Raw genomic sequence first — 15560 nt, forward strand, 5'->3', positions numbered from 1 at the left:
AGGGAAAGCCTGGGAGGACTTGCGACAAAGCAAGAGGGAAGGTAAGGGAAGGGAAGGGAAGGGAAGGGAAGGGAAGGGAAGGGAAGGGAGAGGGAAGGAAGGGAAGGGAAGGGAAGGGAAGGGGGGGAAGGAGGAAGGGAAGGGAAGGGAAGGGGAAGGGAAGGGAAGAAGAGAAGAGAAGAGAAGAGAAGAGAAGAGAAGAGAAGAGAAGAGAAGAGAAGAGAAGAGAAAAGAGAAGAGAAGAGAAGAGAAGAGGAAAGAGAGAAGAGAAGAGAAGAAGAAGAGAAGAGAAGAGAAGAGAAGAGAAGAAGAGAAGAGAAGAGAAGAGAAGAGAAGAGAAGAGAAGAGAAGAGAAGAGAAGAGAAGAGAAGAGCAAGCTATTTTTTGAGCAAGAGCATGACAGAATTGTGATTGGGTTAGGGAAAGTCAGGCAAGTAAGAGAGAGAGGGGAAAGACAGGGAGAAGGGAACCTGGGAGAGTTAAGACAGCACAGCACTTTTGGCAGGAAGACAAGGGAGAGAAAAGGAGAGATGAGCATTCTGTGTCATAGACTACTGAGCTGATTTCCTAAATTACAGCTTATGCTTTTGTTTTGCAAAGGTTTGAAAACTTCTTGTCTCTCTGAGTCTTAAATAAGCATCTTAAATGGAAGATGTTTTACAAGTGTGAATTCTTCTTGTAAGAAAAGCCAAATGAAATTAATGAAATTATATTAATAGTAAGGAAGAGAAGCATCTATCTAATGTACATGGCTACCTCATTCACATACATCAGCGGCTGAAATAAAGTTTTATTACAAATAATAATATAGCATCATAAGACACACAATGAATCTGAAGACTTCTGGCCACAAGATCTCCAGGATTTCCTACTAGGTAGGATTTTGTAAGTATCAGAAAAAGGCTGTCTTCCTAGGCCATCCAACTAAGTTTTATCTTTTGCTGGTGCAGCCGTTTACAGTATTTCAAGACTTTAAGGAAAGACCTCACACAGTACAGATCACCACATCACAGAACACCTGCTAAAGCCTTTAATGTCTTCAGCCAAGATCTACAGCAAGCTGCTGGATATAGAGGGCTAGGAAAAGCCAATACATCGCAGAGGAGTTTGGGGGGATTTAAGTGATTCCTAGGCTTTGCAGAAGACCATCTGATCAGAAGTGAATGCCTCACCCTTAGTGCACACAGAATAATAATGTCATGGGGCTGGGAGCAGATATGTGATGTGGAAAAGCATAACCAAATCTTTGTGACAAACTCCTTTTTAATCCCGTGGTTTCGTATTCCCATTGCTCCTGTCACATCAGCTAATCAACATGCTCTGACTGTATGGGCCATGCTGAGGACATGGCTGATATTTCAGCCAAAGGATTCAGGCTTGTTTCTGTTGTATCACCTCTGGAGCTCACCTAACAATAGCCATCCATTGACGTATGAACCTGAACCTGTACTAATGTCATAATCAAAATACAATTTTTCAGCTCTGATCACCTTGAGTGAGCTGAAAGGTGATCAGTTATGCACAAGTTAGAGTACTTCAAATGTCCGAAGATGTGCTTTGACATATTTGACTTTTGCTGTACGTTATATTGTCAGACATCATCAGTGTGGCTGGCTTTTTCCTACAGCACTAATCCTGCTCGTTGGTGGCAGTTCAGCTTTTCAGGTTGTGATCATGCCTTGGGAAGATGTTAGACTTACATCTTCCCTTCAACCCCCTTTCCCCAAGCTAGGCTTAGTGGCAAGAAAGCTGGAGCTGGAAGAAGGACAGTAGGAGTTTAATAAAGTTTTCTGCCACAGGACTATATTATGGTTATATTTACACTGCTAAAAAATGTCTACTCTCAGATTTTGACTACATGGTACAGAGTAGCTGTATCTACCCTGTCCTGGACTGGCTCCTCTGAAATGAATCAACAGGGTCCATGGGTCATAGCATGTGGCTCTGGACTTACCAAGGTGCCTCTGTAGCTCTAATTATCCATTTTTTTGTGGGTTTTTTTTTTTTTTTCCACATCAAAGAAGCCTGAAACACATGAAAACTTTGCTGCTGCCCACCAGAGTGGGGTTTTATGGCATGATTGTATAAGGATGGATTATATGCCTTGCCACTGGAGGCTGACAGTGCAAGTCTAGTGGAGTGTTGGAGGGCTCTGGATGGTGCAAGGAGCTAAACCTGGCATGTTTCCATTCAGACAAAGGTGATTCATCCCCCAATCATCCAGGTTTCATTTTGGAGTGAACTAGTTGGATCACTCAAAAAAAAAAAAAAAAAAAAAGCAGAGAATTAATATTTATGCAATGTGGATGATCAGGGGACCAAGATGTGGGAGTTATCTGACAAAGCAGATGTATCTTCTGTAGTTGCCTTTGTTTATTCCCCCATCCTTTATCTCATACAGCTATTTACAATGCAAGCTTTCTGAAGCAGGAACAAATTCTCCCTATGGATTTGGGTAATGCCTAGTATGAGAGGTCTGTGATCTCAGCTAAAAGTTATTGTCATATCACTATCAACACTCCATCTTATATATAGAAGAATCTCACAAAAAATTATAATTTTAAGTGATTTACATAGACTGGGATTGTTCTGTCTGCTCCTGAAATGCTGCAGTCTCTTGGGGAGAAGGTACTGGCCTATAAAGAGTATACAGACACTGCATGAGGGAATTGGGATTAAGTAGTGATCTCTCTCTCCTAGAAACTTGTTCCTCAACTGCCTGCACTTAAAGGAATTTAAAATGCAGACCATAAAATAGATGCTAAGTAGGAAAACCAGCAGTCTGCAGAATAGGTTGCACACACTCTACAAAAAGCTATTGAGGGAGAAATATTGTCATAAATTGTGTTAAGTACAGTGTGTTGAGTCAGAAGCACAGTTTTGATGGAAATTACAATAGCAGTTTGAAGGCAAGCCATTTTGTGTCTTCTACAATGCCAAGCAGTTCATACAAGGCCTGCTTGATGGACTTGGCCACAGCAATTACTGGTGTTTTTCTCTCTCCCACAACCATTCCCTAGGAGATGCACCCCCGCTGGAAGAAATTTGGCCCAGTTTGAACAAAGTGGATGTTAAAATCATACCCAATGGTTCCAAAGAATGTTTGGGTCACTCTTTGCCCTCATTCTTCCCAACTTGCTCAGGTTTAGACCCCAAACCTCTTGCTCCTGACCTTCTCTCTCTGTGTTCACTTTACGGCAGCCTACTTCACAGCTGCCTGCTTTTAGGTTACCGGCAACAGAGCATCTGGCAGGAGTGCCAGCATCCATTCCTCCCCGCGAATATAGTACGTGACATAAATACTCACCAGCTGGTTGGGTTTGGACCTTTCCGGGCTGGACTATTCTCCACATCAAAGCAGGACTTCCATGGCTTTCAAGAGAGGTAGGGTTTTGCTCATATAGGGAAAAATAAATTAATAACCCAGCTGGCTTAAACTGGCCTGAAAATATACCAGCTCAGCCTCGAACTGGATTTGCTTCCTTGTGCTGTATTGATGATAAGGAGAAAATATTTAGAGCAATTTGCAGTTAAAAGGTAGGGAGCTTAGCAAGCTCAGAGCCTCTCCAATACAGAGAGAATTGATTTTTCCAAAAAATAGCTGATGGGGAATTTCTCTGCTATTTATACAGTTCTTGTGCCAGATGACTGCCTCTAGCCTGACATAGGAAATCTGCTAAGGAAAGGACGAACAGAGGTGTGACAAAATACGGCTCTCTTGTGTTGTTTCAGCAGTGTCAGCATCTCACTATAAGAGCAGCAGCCATCATTTTAGGGTTCATCCCCATGTTTCAGTCCTCCTATCGTCCATACTGCAGGGCTCTCTCCCAGACCCAAAGCAACTAGTCCCTTCCTGCAGAGACACTGGCGAGCTTCAAGGTGATCATTTGCCCTGGTCTGCTCTGTACAGACAGTAGGGATGTGGATGACATCGGGGGATGCTTCCTAAAGCAGGTCAGAAAAAAGGACATAGAAAAGGTTTTTTTGAGGTTCTGGTATAAAAGTAAGGTCATGTTGACTCAGGAGCTCCTAGCAGATTCCCGGATGTCACATTCCTTCAATACTGAGAACGTTATGGATTCAACATACTCTTTTTGGAGGCCAAAAGGAGAAAATGAACTTAAACCAAATGCAACTGCATTTTCCTTTTGATCCTGATACAAGAATAAGCTACAGCTAAATAAAATCTAATTGGGGCTACAGACTCCTTTTAGTCACCAATATTCTTGCCATCAAATCAGTGACTGATTTTTCTTCATGAGGACAAAACTGGGGCTGCTAGTAAGTTTTCTGGTCCTTTGGTGGGAGGAAGCTTTTACCCTGAAGTACTGCCCAAATACATTTTGCATTGGACCGTAATCCTCATTCAGGTCTTTTTGTTTTTCCTTAAACTGACAGATCAATACAGAGAATTCAAAAGCTGGTAAAAAAATGTTCAAGCAGGTTTCTGAATCATAATGCATAAGACATGTGTTTGCCCCCTGAGCAGCAGACAGTGAGGATATAATTGGCAGATCTTTTTCTTCTTCATGCACTCTAACTTTGCCAAAAGCAAGCTGACAGGGAAGCTGAGAGAACAGAGAAAATTTCTCGGGTTTCAGAGCAAAAGATGGCCTGCAGCTTAGCTCTAGTTTGCAGATAGTACGTAAGTGTAATGCTAGTCATATTAGGAAGGCCAGACTAGTCCAGAATATCACCTTCCTTGGGGCTGCTGTACCAATGAAATATGAATTCCATCTTGTCTTTAAATTGTGGGTGCACAAATCTGAGACCCATGGGAGAATGAGCAACAGCCCTCCTCTGGAAGGAGTGACTTCACCTGCTGCTGAGCAGTCCTTAGCAAAGGGGAACGCATGAAATGAGGACGCCGTGCAGGACCAATATGCCCTAGCCCTAGCCCTAGCCCTAGCCCAGACAGTTTAGGGATTAGCCCTGTAGCTTTTCCAATGCAATTCCCCAACACAGAAGCCAATGCTGTGACAATGCAGGACAAGACAATGGAGGAGGGCAACAGTGGATAAACTTCTGCACTATCACATTCTTTTATCACTGGTGGCAAGTCCTAAATTCTCCTAACATACCCCATAAGCAAGAAGGAAGGAGGCAGATCCCGCATGACATCCTGCTCTAGGGTTTAACCTTGTGAAACCAACCCTGTAGCTTTCTCATTTTTTCTGCAGATTAATGATATTTTCCAAGGAGGAACTGATCCAGTTTGCATGGATGTCAGGAGAAAATATTCCAATTAACTCTTTAAAAGTAGCTGCTGCTTCTGAAGGCCTGCAAGGAGTAATATCACTGTCACAAAGCAGAATTGTGAAGTATCAAAGCTGGTCCATGGCTTGGGAGATTTTGACTGTGGTGTTTGTTCCATCAAAACCAAGTTCAGATCTCATAAGAGGTGTTTCAAAGATACTGTGTTTCATTTTGTTGTCTGTGTGTATATTACCCATGACTGGTTTAGACTGCCAGAGTGAAGGCTGAGAAAGGGTATGACCAATCTCTATAAATAAAGCAGGGGAGAAAAACAGCAGGGAGGGAGATGAGCTAGTTAAACTAACTGAAAAAGTTGTCACAAGGACAAATGCTTGTAAACTGGCCATAAAGACATACAGACTGGAAATGAGAAGGCTGTCAACATAAGAGTTGTGAAGCTCTGGAACAGCCAGAGTGGGAAGTGGTGTGGGAAGGAAAAAACTGATGGGTATGAAGATAGAAACTGATGCATTTATATTCCTAAATAATGAATAAATAATGCTGGCTGTATGGACTAAGTATCAACCAGCTCTCCTCTTCCTGCTAGCACAGAAACTTCAGGGACACAAGCATGGTTTCATTTTTTAAGCTCAGTTATTTTCAACAGTTTTTCTCCTCCAGAGAATCAATAAATAAATACCTCCATAAATAATAAATCTGAGGTGGAGAAAAACAAAACAAAAAATGAAAGCATCTAGAAATATTAAAGAATGAACCATCTTCTAACCCTAGAAGAACTAAGAACTCAATTGCAAAGAAAGCCCACCATGAACAAGGACTACATGTCCCTGACGCCCTGACTGTGAATGCTTCATCTGTTCTTAAAACTAGAAACTAAGTACATTTAACAAACTGTGTAGTGTACACAGATCAAACCCACTGACATGTGACAGACATGTGAGAAATATTCGGTTCAGTCAGGAAAACAGTAAGAAATAGAGATTTCTTTTCCTGTTTTTCCCTCTGAAGGAAGTCCTTAAAAACAAGCCAGGCAAGTTCCACAAAAAGGAATGTTCTTAGAAGAAGACTGACCCACTTATGCTTATTTTTAAGAGATCTAGAAGACCTGGGAAATTTCAGAAACTAGAAAAGTAAAAGCAAATAACACAACCTCATTTTACTCTGTAAATGGTGTAATGAGATAAATACTGGAATACTGCTGTCCTTTAGGAAAAAAAAAAAAAGAAAATAAAAACTAAATAGTGGGTGGGAAAGATAAACAAATACTATTTTAAAGCTGAAGAAAAAGCTTTAAGGAGACAGACTCAAAGAGCTAAATTGATTTCTTAGAAAAAGCAGAATAGGTTAAGGTATGTGCCTGGAAGTATGACAGAATACTGTGCCACACTAGGGATTAGTGCCTCTGGATCTGTATTCAGGCCCCACTTTCTCATCTCTGTTCACTTATAACACTCAGTTTGAGGAGTACTGTGATGTACAGTTTTGCTCTAAATAGCAATGACCTGATCCTGCTTGCAGCAGCACCCTCATGCTAGCTGTATCTCAAACAGTTTCTATGTCCTTTGTAAAGACATTGATGCCAACAATTTACTATCGTATTTACACTTCAGAGTACAAACAAAGCAAGAGTACTGAGTTGTCTGAAATATGGAGAACTGCCCATAATTACGGTAGCCCAAACTGGCTTTTCCCTTCCTCTGGTAACAGGAGTGGAGAGCACTCTCTTGCTAAGTCTTCCAGTGGAGGCTATTACACTTTCTTCCTAAGATTTCTTTCCTCTGGTTGTAGGAGGTTGTAGTGAGGTGGGTATTGGTCTCTTCTCCCATGTAGTTAGCGAGGCCGAGAGGAAATGGGCTCAAGCTGCACCAGGGGATGTTTAGGTTGGAAATTAGGAAAAATTTCTTCACCGAAAGGGTGGTCAAGCATTGGAACAGGCTGCCCAGAGAGGTGGTGGAGTCACCATCCCTGGAAGTGTTCAAAAAACGGGTAGACGTGGCACTCTGGGACATGGTTTAGTCTAGTCTACCCTTGATTGGCTTAGTGTGGACTTGGTAGTGTAGGTTAATGGTTGGACTGGATGATCTTAAAGGTCTTTTCCAACCTAAACGATTCTATGATTCTATGGTATCAAGCACAGAGCAAAGTTGCTGTTTCAGGAAAAACTTGCCGGTGTTTCTTTCTGCAGCAAGTGAAGCAGTATAGCCATTGATGTCCAGAAATAGTGGAGAGGTGGGAAGAAAAGGTCCATAAAGTGCCTACTCAAAGAAGGGCGAGTAGAAGTCAAGGCTTCCAGATCCCATTGCTGGCTCCCTACTGATTTCTCCTGTGACTGAGACAACACCTGGGGCACAACTGGTGTCTAAATACAAAGAAATCTTCCTTCCAAGTCAGTACCAGAGGGGAAGGTGAACACTCTTCAGTCTTCAACTTTTACATCTTTGTTTCAATGCTAAAATTGCTACTGATTTTGTAGAGGAAGCCCCTTTGTTTCACTGTCATCACACATTGTACACAAGACAACAGTGAAAAAAAAAAATGCAAGCAGAGGCTGTAAGCGAAACTCTGCCACATTTATTGTCATTTCATGGGATGCTAACCAAAGAAGAGACTTCACAAAGCTATTAATTTGCTCAATTATGGCTGATAGATGTTAGCTCTTTCATTCTCGAGAATCCATCTCGTGCCTTAAAGCTTGTCAACGAGTCCCTGAGTGACACTACAACCTTCACCGGCGACAGATCTCAGGGCTTCATTATGGAACATTTTTATATTGTTCAATGATTTGTGTGTGTCAGTAGGTGCAACATACTCACAAATCTACAAGCACAGACAAGAGAAAGAAAGGCAATAAGACAGTTTGGTTTCTTAGCATTTTCTCCAGTGGAGTAAACAAACATGTTGTTCAATCTTCATAAAATGAGAGGTTGGGTAACACGGTCTGTTTTCAGCGACTCAGGCCAGCCAGATTTAAAACGCTCATTAGCTGTTGTACTACATGACAAATTGTCTACCTACTACAATACTTTATGCAGAACCTTTCATACCAATTGCACCCATGAAATAGTCTAGAGTTAAATAATATGGTTATAGCTAAATAATAACAGTGGGAAGGAGAAATTAACAGGCAGAAGCTAGGGAGAGATGAGCTGTTTTCAGCTGATGTTTGAAATGAGTCAGAACAAATGGGGCACACGGATAAAGTCAGAGCTGTAGGGAAGACTCACCGACATCAGAAATATTCCAGGAAATGCCCACTAATAATGAAAGAGAGAGAGGAAAATTGTGGCAGAGTCTGGTCTCCCTTTACGGTGGGTTTTATAACACAGAAGGGTAATTTTAAACTGGATGGGGTAATGAATGAGGGAGTTAAGAGGAAATGTCTAAGGCTGAGGAGACGGTGGGCTTTGGCTTTTAAATATGTAGAAAGTAGCAATAGCATCTGTGCGTATGCCTGATGAACTGGAAAAGCAAAAGATGGCGATAGCAGTAATGAAAACCAGAGGAGAACTAATTAAACTCAATTTATTATTATTACTCTATTTTGCCGTGTTCCACACTGATTCTTACATATCTATTTCATAACTATGCTCTTCTTGCTGTGCTGCTCCCTACTTGGCTAAGCTGAATTGACAACGATTCTTGCCTGCATTTGGAGTTTCCAGGTTGCGCTAGGTAAAGTCACTTTGTTTGGGGTAAATATTCAGACTGTAAGGTGATTGCTAATTTCTGCAAACAGAAGTTTGAGAGTTAGCCCACAGGGAACTGACCAATTCCTAAATTATCATAGAAATCAGAAGTAACCAAGGTTTAAAATCTCTAGGTGGGGCACGCCACTGAGGATAAAGGTGAGTTTATGTTGCAAAGGAGGTGGAGGAATTTTGACATGTGATGTCATCTTGCTAGACATTGCACTCTGCCTGAAGTCCTACAGAGATCCCAGCAGTTCTCCATCAGTCCTTACAAGCAGAAATCAGTGAGGTGCTGGAGCATTACACAGCACACAGCAAGGGTCAGGAGCAGCAACTGCCTACCACTGGGGAAAGTCTCCCAATCTAGACAGCAATAGTGAAGTTGGAAGGAAAATATGATGAACTGTAAATTCATATGGAAAGATAATGGCTAGAATATGCCCTGACAGTTCACGGGCATACTTAGCTTTTGTTTCTTTTTTCTTTTTTTTTTTTTTTTTAATTCTATTAAGCAAAATTATTTTATGAAGGAAAGAGACTCCACAGGATTCAATAAAACTGCTCCAATTTATGCAACCTAAGGGTCAGTCTGAATTTCTGCTATGACCTACCGTTATCTTTCCACTTCACCACACTTTATTACTCAATTCATTCCCTGAACGCACCAAGACAGAAATGGTTCTTAAAGAAGGAGGTGAATGTGATATATGCAGTGAGTTGATGTATTAGTCCACAGGAGGGTTGGGATTAATTTCATCTCACTTTGAGGATCTGATACTGGCATCCCACCACCTAAGTTTCTTGTCTAGTGTCCCACTGAAGACAGTGGAGGTATAGTAAATATAGTCAATGGAGTTAAGAGTGTGAGTCATCTGACCAAAAGTCTATTTTAGGATGTGAAATCACACCCTAAGCTCCATTGACTCTGCTGACTCACTCTCCATTGACTATGAACAAAGTCTAGGGCAACTTGCTCAGACGCAGACACCCACATTGCAGATATCCACAGTTAATCAGATGAATCCCACCAAATGTGCTCCAGGTGAAAAGCGTGACCTGTAAGACATTAGGTGAAGGGGATAAGATAGTGGTGGGACAGAGGGACAAAGGTGGTCCTTCTACAGGGAACAGGATGTGGGATAGGGAGAAGCTTTCTGTTGGCTTGAGGGTGGAAAGGAGGGGACAGGAAAGATTTAGCTGTTAAGTATTTTCTCAACATGCTGATCATTATGAGCCTGGTTTTCAGAAATGCTGAGCAGCCACGACGCCCACTGAAGACAATGGGAGCTCAGCACTTCTGAAAATCAGACGCTTGCTTCTTAGCATTGAATGTAATCTTTAATATTTAAAGGAATAAAAGGGGCTGGGGGATGGACATGCAGACAAATGAATGAGCTTCCTCCTCAGATGGTTTGCACAGCCCTTTCTATCATTATTACTATTACTGCTTCCAGACGTTATGTACAAGGGAAAAGTACAGCTGGAGCTTTATGTGGAAGTGAAGATTGCAGGTTAGGCAAACCGACTGCTGTATTCCCCAGGGCTGATCCAAAGACTGGTAAAGTCTAAAAGAGGACACCCACTGGAGTGACAGTCAGAAGACAGGTTTTGTCTGGCTGCAAAGCCACTGTAAGAGGTTCCCAGTAGTCCACCTCTGCCAACTCACTGCAGTTCACTGTCCCCTCAGGGTGAAGTTGTGTAACTTGGTTGAGCTGATGTAAAAACATCACTCAAGATGTCTTGCTCCTTAGCCCCGGTCCGTCCCTCCTTACTCAACCAATGCGCTCTTTCGTGCCAGTTCTAGTGCTGGATTGACTCTTCCTGGAGCTATCAGAATTCACTGATGCTGAAGAATTACAACTCCTTTCTTGCTTTTTGAGTTATTTCTCTGCTAGGTTAGTAAGGTGAATTGGCTCACTACAGGGCTGGGCAAACGCCAGAGCCAGTGCAAAGCAACATGATGTATGAGATTTGGGGAAAAGGGTAGTGTGTCCTCTTCCTTTTAGAGATGGTAACGTGGTCACTTTCAGGCATTTCATCACAAGTAGCTTCACCCTGCTGTGCCTACACATGTGCTCTGAAAGAATCTATAAGATTATACAAGGGTGGTGGGGCAAACAATATTTTTTTCTGCTTTATTTCTTTCTTTGTTTCAAACCACCTGGATTATTTCACCAGCATGGTTTTCAGTGTGATTAAAGAGCACTTGCAGCAGCACAGCAGTAGGGATGAGGCCACTTTGCCACTGCACTACTTACGGCAATGAGTTACGGAGCAAGCACTACACAGGAGCCCCAGTGAAGCCCACTGTATTCCAAAGAGACACTTGGAGGGGCAGTGACTCCTGCACTCCAGCTTTATCATCAGAAGGAAAATAGTGGTATTATAAATCAGAATTAAAATACTGAGACAGGACAATTAATGAAGAAAGATGCAGAGAGGGCTAAGGTATCCCAGGGACGTTTTGCTTGTCTTGGCAAAGAAGGTAACCTGTGACTAGATGCTGACAGAGTTAATCTTAGCACGGGAGATTGGATTGGGGTTGCGTCACAGGAAGAATGGTTTTAAAGTATTTTGTGATAGCAGAGATGTTTGAGTTTTGCAGGAAAATAAATAGCTGAAGAAAACTGAGTCATTAGTGATTATCTTCAAGAGTTTGTGGAGGATTCAGAAGTACCAGAGGCCTGAAGAGGGACAAATATAGAACCCGCCTATGAAAAACAGAGTTGGCGGCTGGGAAATTACAGACTGGTAGGCCTAACTTTAACTTGTGGGCAGATACTAGAAGAAATTATGATGCAACCACTTGAAAATACCCAGAAGATAATCACCTTATTAAAGACAAATAAATAAAATGTAAATATAATATAGGAAATAATTCCAAATAACCTAATTTAATTTCTGAGTAAGTAAAAAGCCAGGTGAGAAAGAAGGTAAAAGAAGATGCTGTATGATGCTAGAAAAAGATTTTTAGCAGTAAGGTTAGGAAGATCCAATTGTAATAAGGTAGGACTGATCGGTAAATCACTTTAGAAAGGCAATTGTCAGAGGCTTCTTAGCATCAGACTAGAAGAGCATCTTAGATGAGATATCTCGCTAATGTTTCCTGGTTCTATTAAAAATACAGGCATTGACTTGTTTTAATAACAAGTATAGCTAAATGCTTTTGAATGACAGCAGGCTTGAGTAAATGTACAAGCACTTTAGAGAAACAAGGTGGAATCTAAAATTATTTTGAAAAAAAATTGAAAGAATTATGAAATTAGGAGGAAGAAATTTAATATGCAGTTATGCAGTATGCTATGCCAAGGATGAGGAAGTTACATGCACAAATGCAAAAATGTTTGGCTGGTTGTCAGGATATTAGACAAAATTCTGGTGCTGAAAGGGCACCTCAAACTCCATACAAATCAATGATGTAATGTTGTACAAGAAAAATAGATCTTATTTTGGAGTGTCTTGATGGGAATATTATTAGTAAGACAGAGCAGACTTTTCAAGTGAACTCAGTGCCAGCAAGATAAAGTGCTACAGCCAGTTTTGGATACTGCACTTTACAAATTGTAGATATAAACTGGTAAGAGTCCTGGTAGAGCAACAAGAATAACAAAAGGGTTTGAACACTTGGTGTATCAGGAGAGGCTGGATAAACAACCCTCTTCTTCTGTCTTGATTTGCAACCACTTCTCCACCTCTCAGACAATTCTCTGATTCCCAGAGACAAAGTGATGCTCAGATCGCACCCTTGATGTTTTGACCATCCTGACTTCTTCCTTAAAGACCTTCCTCTGAATACCTGGGCAAGATGCCTTCTTGCTATCCTCTAAGGAGGTCTTCATTCACTGCTTCTCTGCACTCACCTGCCAGTGTCTCATTTAATTTTGGATGCCCTTTGCTTTGCTCTTTACAGCATGAGGGTCCCTTCCGCCAGCTGCTAACCTAATCTCTGGCCACTCTTCCATGCTTCTTATTAGGCCTGACTGGAGTGAAGAGTGAATCGCACCTCCTAACTTCAGGAATCAAAGTCAAACATCTTAGACCTACATTTACTGAGACTTCCTCTCAGTCAAAAGAAAGAGAATAATTACTCCAGTAGATTTTTTGATACTACAAAGGTCTAAGTCCTAATTTGGGTACCTCAACTAAATGCATAAAGTCAAGTGCTGTAACTTCATCCCAAAATGTCCTTCCTTAAGTCATCCTCAGTGGCCTTCCTCCTTCAGCAAAACCTTCAGAAAAGTTCATTTTTTTGCAAAGATGCTTGCAAGAAATCTAGAGCATGACATCACACAAATCAATGTTCCCAACTCCTTTAGCAAAAATAATTTATATATAACACTTTCCTGCCCAAGCATCCACGCAACAGCCTTTTCATTTAAATAATAAGAGTTCCTCAAGACAGGGAGCTTTCAAGAATGGCACCTCAGAAGTATTATAGGAACATATAGGAAGCAATAAATTTCAGAAATTCCAGTTTCTCCCTTATTTTCAGCTTTGTGGAGAATGTGGAGAACATCCACATTGTATATAAGCTGTCTTCTATTTCTGTTATTCCTTCCTATCAAAGCTTATTTTCCTTCACAAACCCATAATTTAGGTGATTCAACATATATTTCTAACAATTTCAGAATAACCACTATTAATTACTGGAAACTCAAAGTATTTACCCTGCCCTTTAAGATAATCCCCTGCTCACTGATTCTGAGCTTCTCTAACTCAGAAACATCAACTCTCCAAAAGTGTCACGCACTTATATTTAAATAAATATATTTCCTACTCAAAATTTTTGTGAAGTGCAGTAGAAAGACATTAACTGTGTGTAAACACCTCTTCATCTGCAATCTTTTCATCCTCAGCAAGAAATGTAGCCATCTAGACATGGAGAAGTCAGGTTGCCACCTCAACTCTGCAAATGATTTACTGTCCAGTGACTTGGGAAATTCAGTTATAGTCTCTGCTTATTTCCTCCTGTGTAAATCAGAAGGGATATGAACTTAAAAATCTCACTGGGGGTGGAAAGTTCTCCATGGTAAAGGAATTATTATTTCCACACTGGCACTACCCCCATCCAGTTTTGTGTTTAAAATACTAGCATCTGCATCTGAATTAGAAGCCAGTCCAAAGACCACTAGAATTAATGATAATTCTTCCCTGAGCTTTAAATCAGTAAATTCAGCACTGGAATGTAAAAATCTGATTCTGAAATCAAATTGTGGCAATACAAGAAACAGAAAAGTTCCAAAAAGAAAACGGACACCAGCACCTAAGAATGTAACCTAGATTTTCCTAAACTTTATTCCTGAATGTAGGAACATAAATTGTAACTAAAATGTTTGTTTTTTTTTTTTTTATACCAAATTGTTATTTGGACTCCTTGCTTTAAAAGGACTGATTTTCCATTCCTGTCTTTTCTGTGGGGTTTGATCAGTAAAAATCCTCAGGTATTTTGAGAACTGGAAAAAAAAAAAAAAAATCAATGTGATATAAATCAGAGAACAGGAACTGAAGAAAGTTCATCACGTGAGCTACAGGGCACATAGGAAAAACCTGTGACTGGCAATAGTAGGGACAACAAAGAAGAATTTTCCAGGTATGATAAAAGAAAAATTCATCCTAAACTAGAATCCATTCCTGCAGGTAAAAACAAAGGGTATCAATAATAAAGCTGCGTGAAAAAAATAGGTGAATGCATTCAATGAAATTTTTGTCCACTATTTGGGAAGAATCCAGATGATGTAGTCAGATCATAAAAGGGATGACCCAGGTAATTACAGGCTTCCAATCTAGGATTGATCTTAGTCAAAATAATGGAGCAACTGATATAGGACCCTACTAATAAAGTATTAAAGAAAGTTAATATAAATCAGTGTCAATCATTACTTGCTTCTGGAGAACAGATCTTACAAACTGAATATTATGTCCCATTGGTGAGGACAGAGTACTAGTTTGTGTGATGAAGTTAACAAACTTCTGGACTGGTGCAATGCATCCCCGTGACACATATGATATGAATCAAAGGATGGCCAAGCACTTTGGTCTCTGGCTGTTACAGTAGCTAAGAATATAGTCCACAAGAGAATGTTTATATGGTTTTCCTACAGACAAACTGCCCCATTGAGTATTTCTATTAGCAACATGACAAATCTGTCACTCTGAAGTTGAATGCTTGTGGGATCCTTGTTACAGAAGGATCAAGAGACCTCCATAAGATGAAAGCAGTCAATGGGGCCAAAGGCAAATCCAGACATAGATGAACAGAGAATTCAGGCTGTACTGATAGGGTGGGTAGTGATGGGGATTCTTGCCTGGGTGACTCTAAAAAGGCTTGGGGAAGAGCATGGACAATTAGGTCAACAGGAGCTGCCAGGAGGAATGTGGGACTCCCAAGTAGGAATGAGAAGAGTTGGTTTTCAGTGCTCATTACTGAAGTGCTGAGATCTATGGCTGGGATATACATGTCATGAAAGATTTTGACAAATAGGAAAAAGTCCAGAAAAATTCAGTAACTGAAAGACTGACATAAACCCCCCCCAAACCTCAAAGCCACACATTCAGTCTTTTTGGGGAAGAGATTGGGGCTCCAGAAGTTGTATCATATGTCCTTATCAAAGAGAAATTGGGGTCTCTCATGGTCCCAGGACGTAGTTGCTTGGG

General features: G+C 40.9%; 1 protein-coding gene across 1 annotated transcript in view; it reads right to left on the reverse strand.

Annotated features, from left to right (window-relative positions):
• The window catches only part of TSNARE1 (t-SNARE domain containing 1), a 324770-nt gene that overhangs the window by 53401 nt on the left and 255809 nt on the right, over nucleotides 1-15560 (reverse strand). The window lies entirely within an intron of this gene.

The sequence above is a fragment of the Pelecanus crispus genome, chromosome 2 (genome assembly GCF_030463565.1).
Source record: "Pelecanus crispus isolate bPelCri1 chromosome 2, bPelCri1.pri, whole genome shotgun sequence".
NCBI classification, from domain to species: Eukaryota; Metazoa; Chordata; class Aves; order Pelecaniformes; family Pelecanidae; genus Pelecanus; species Pelecanus crispus.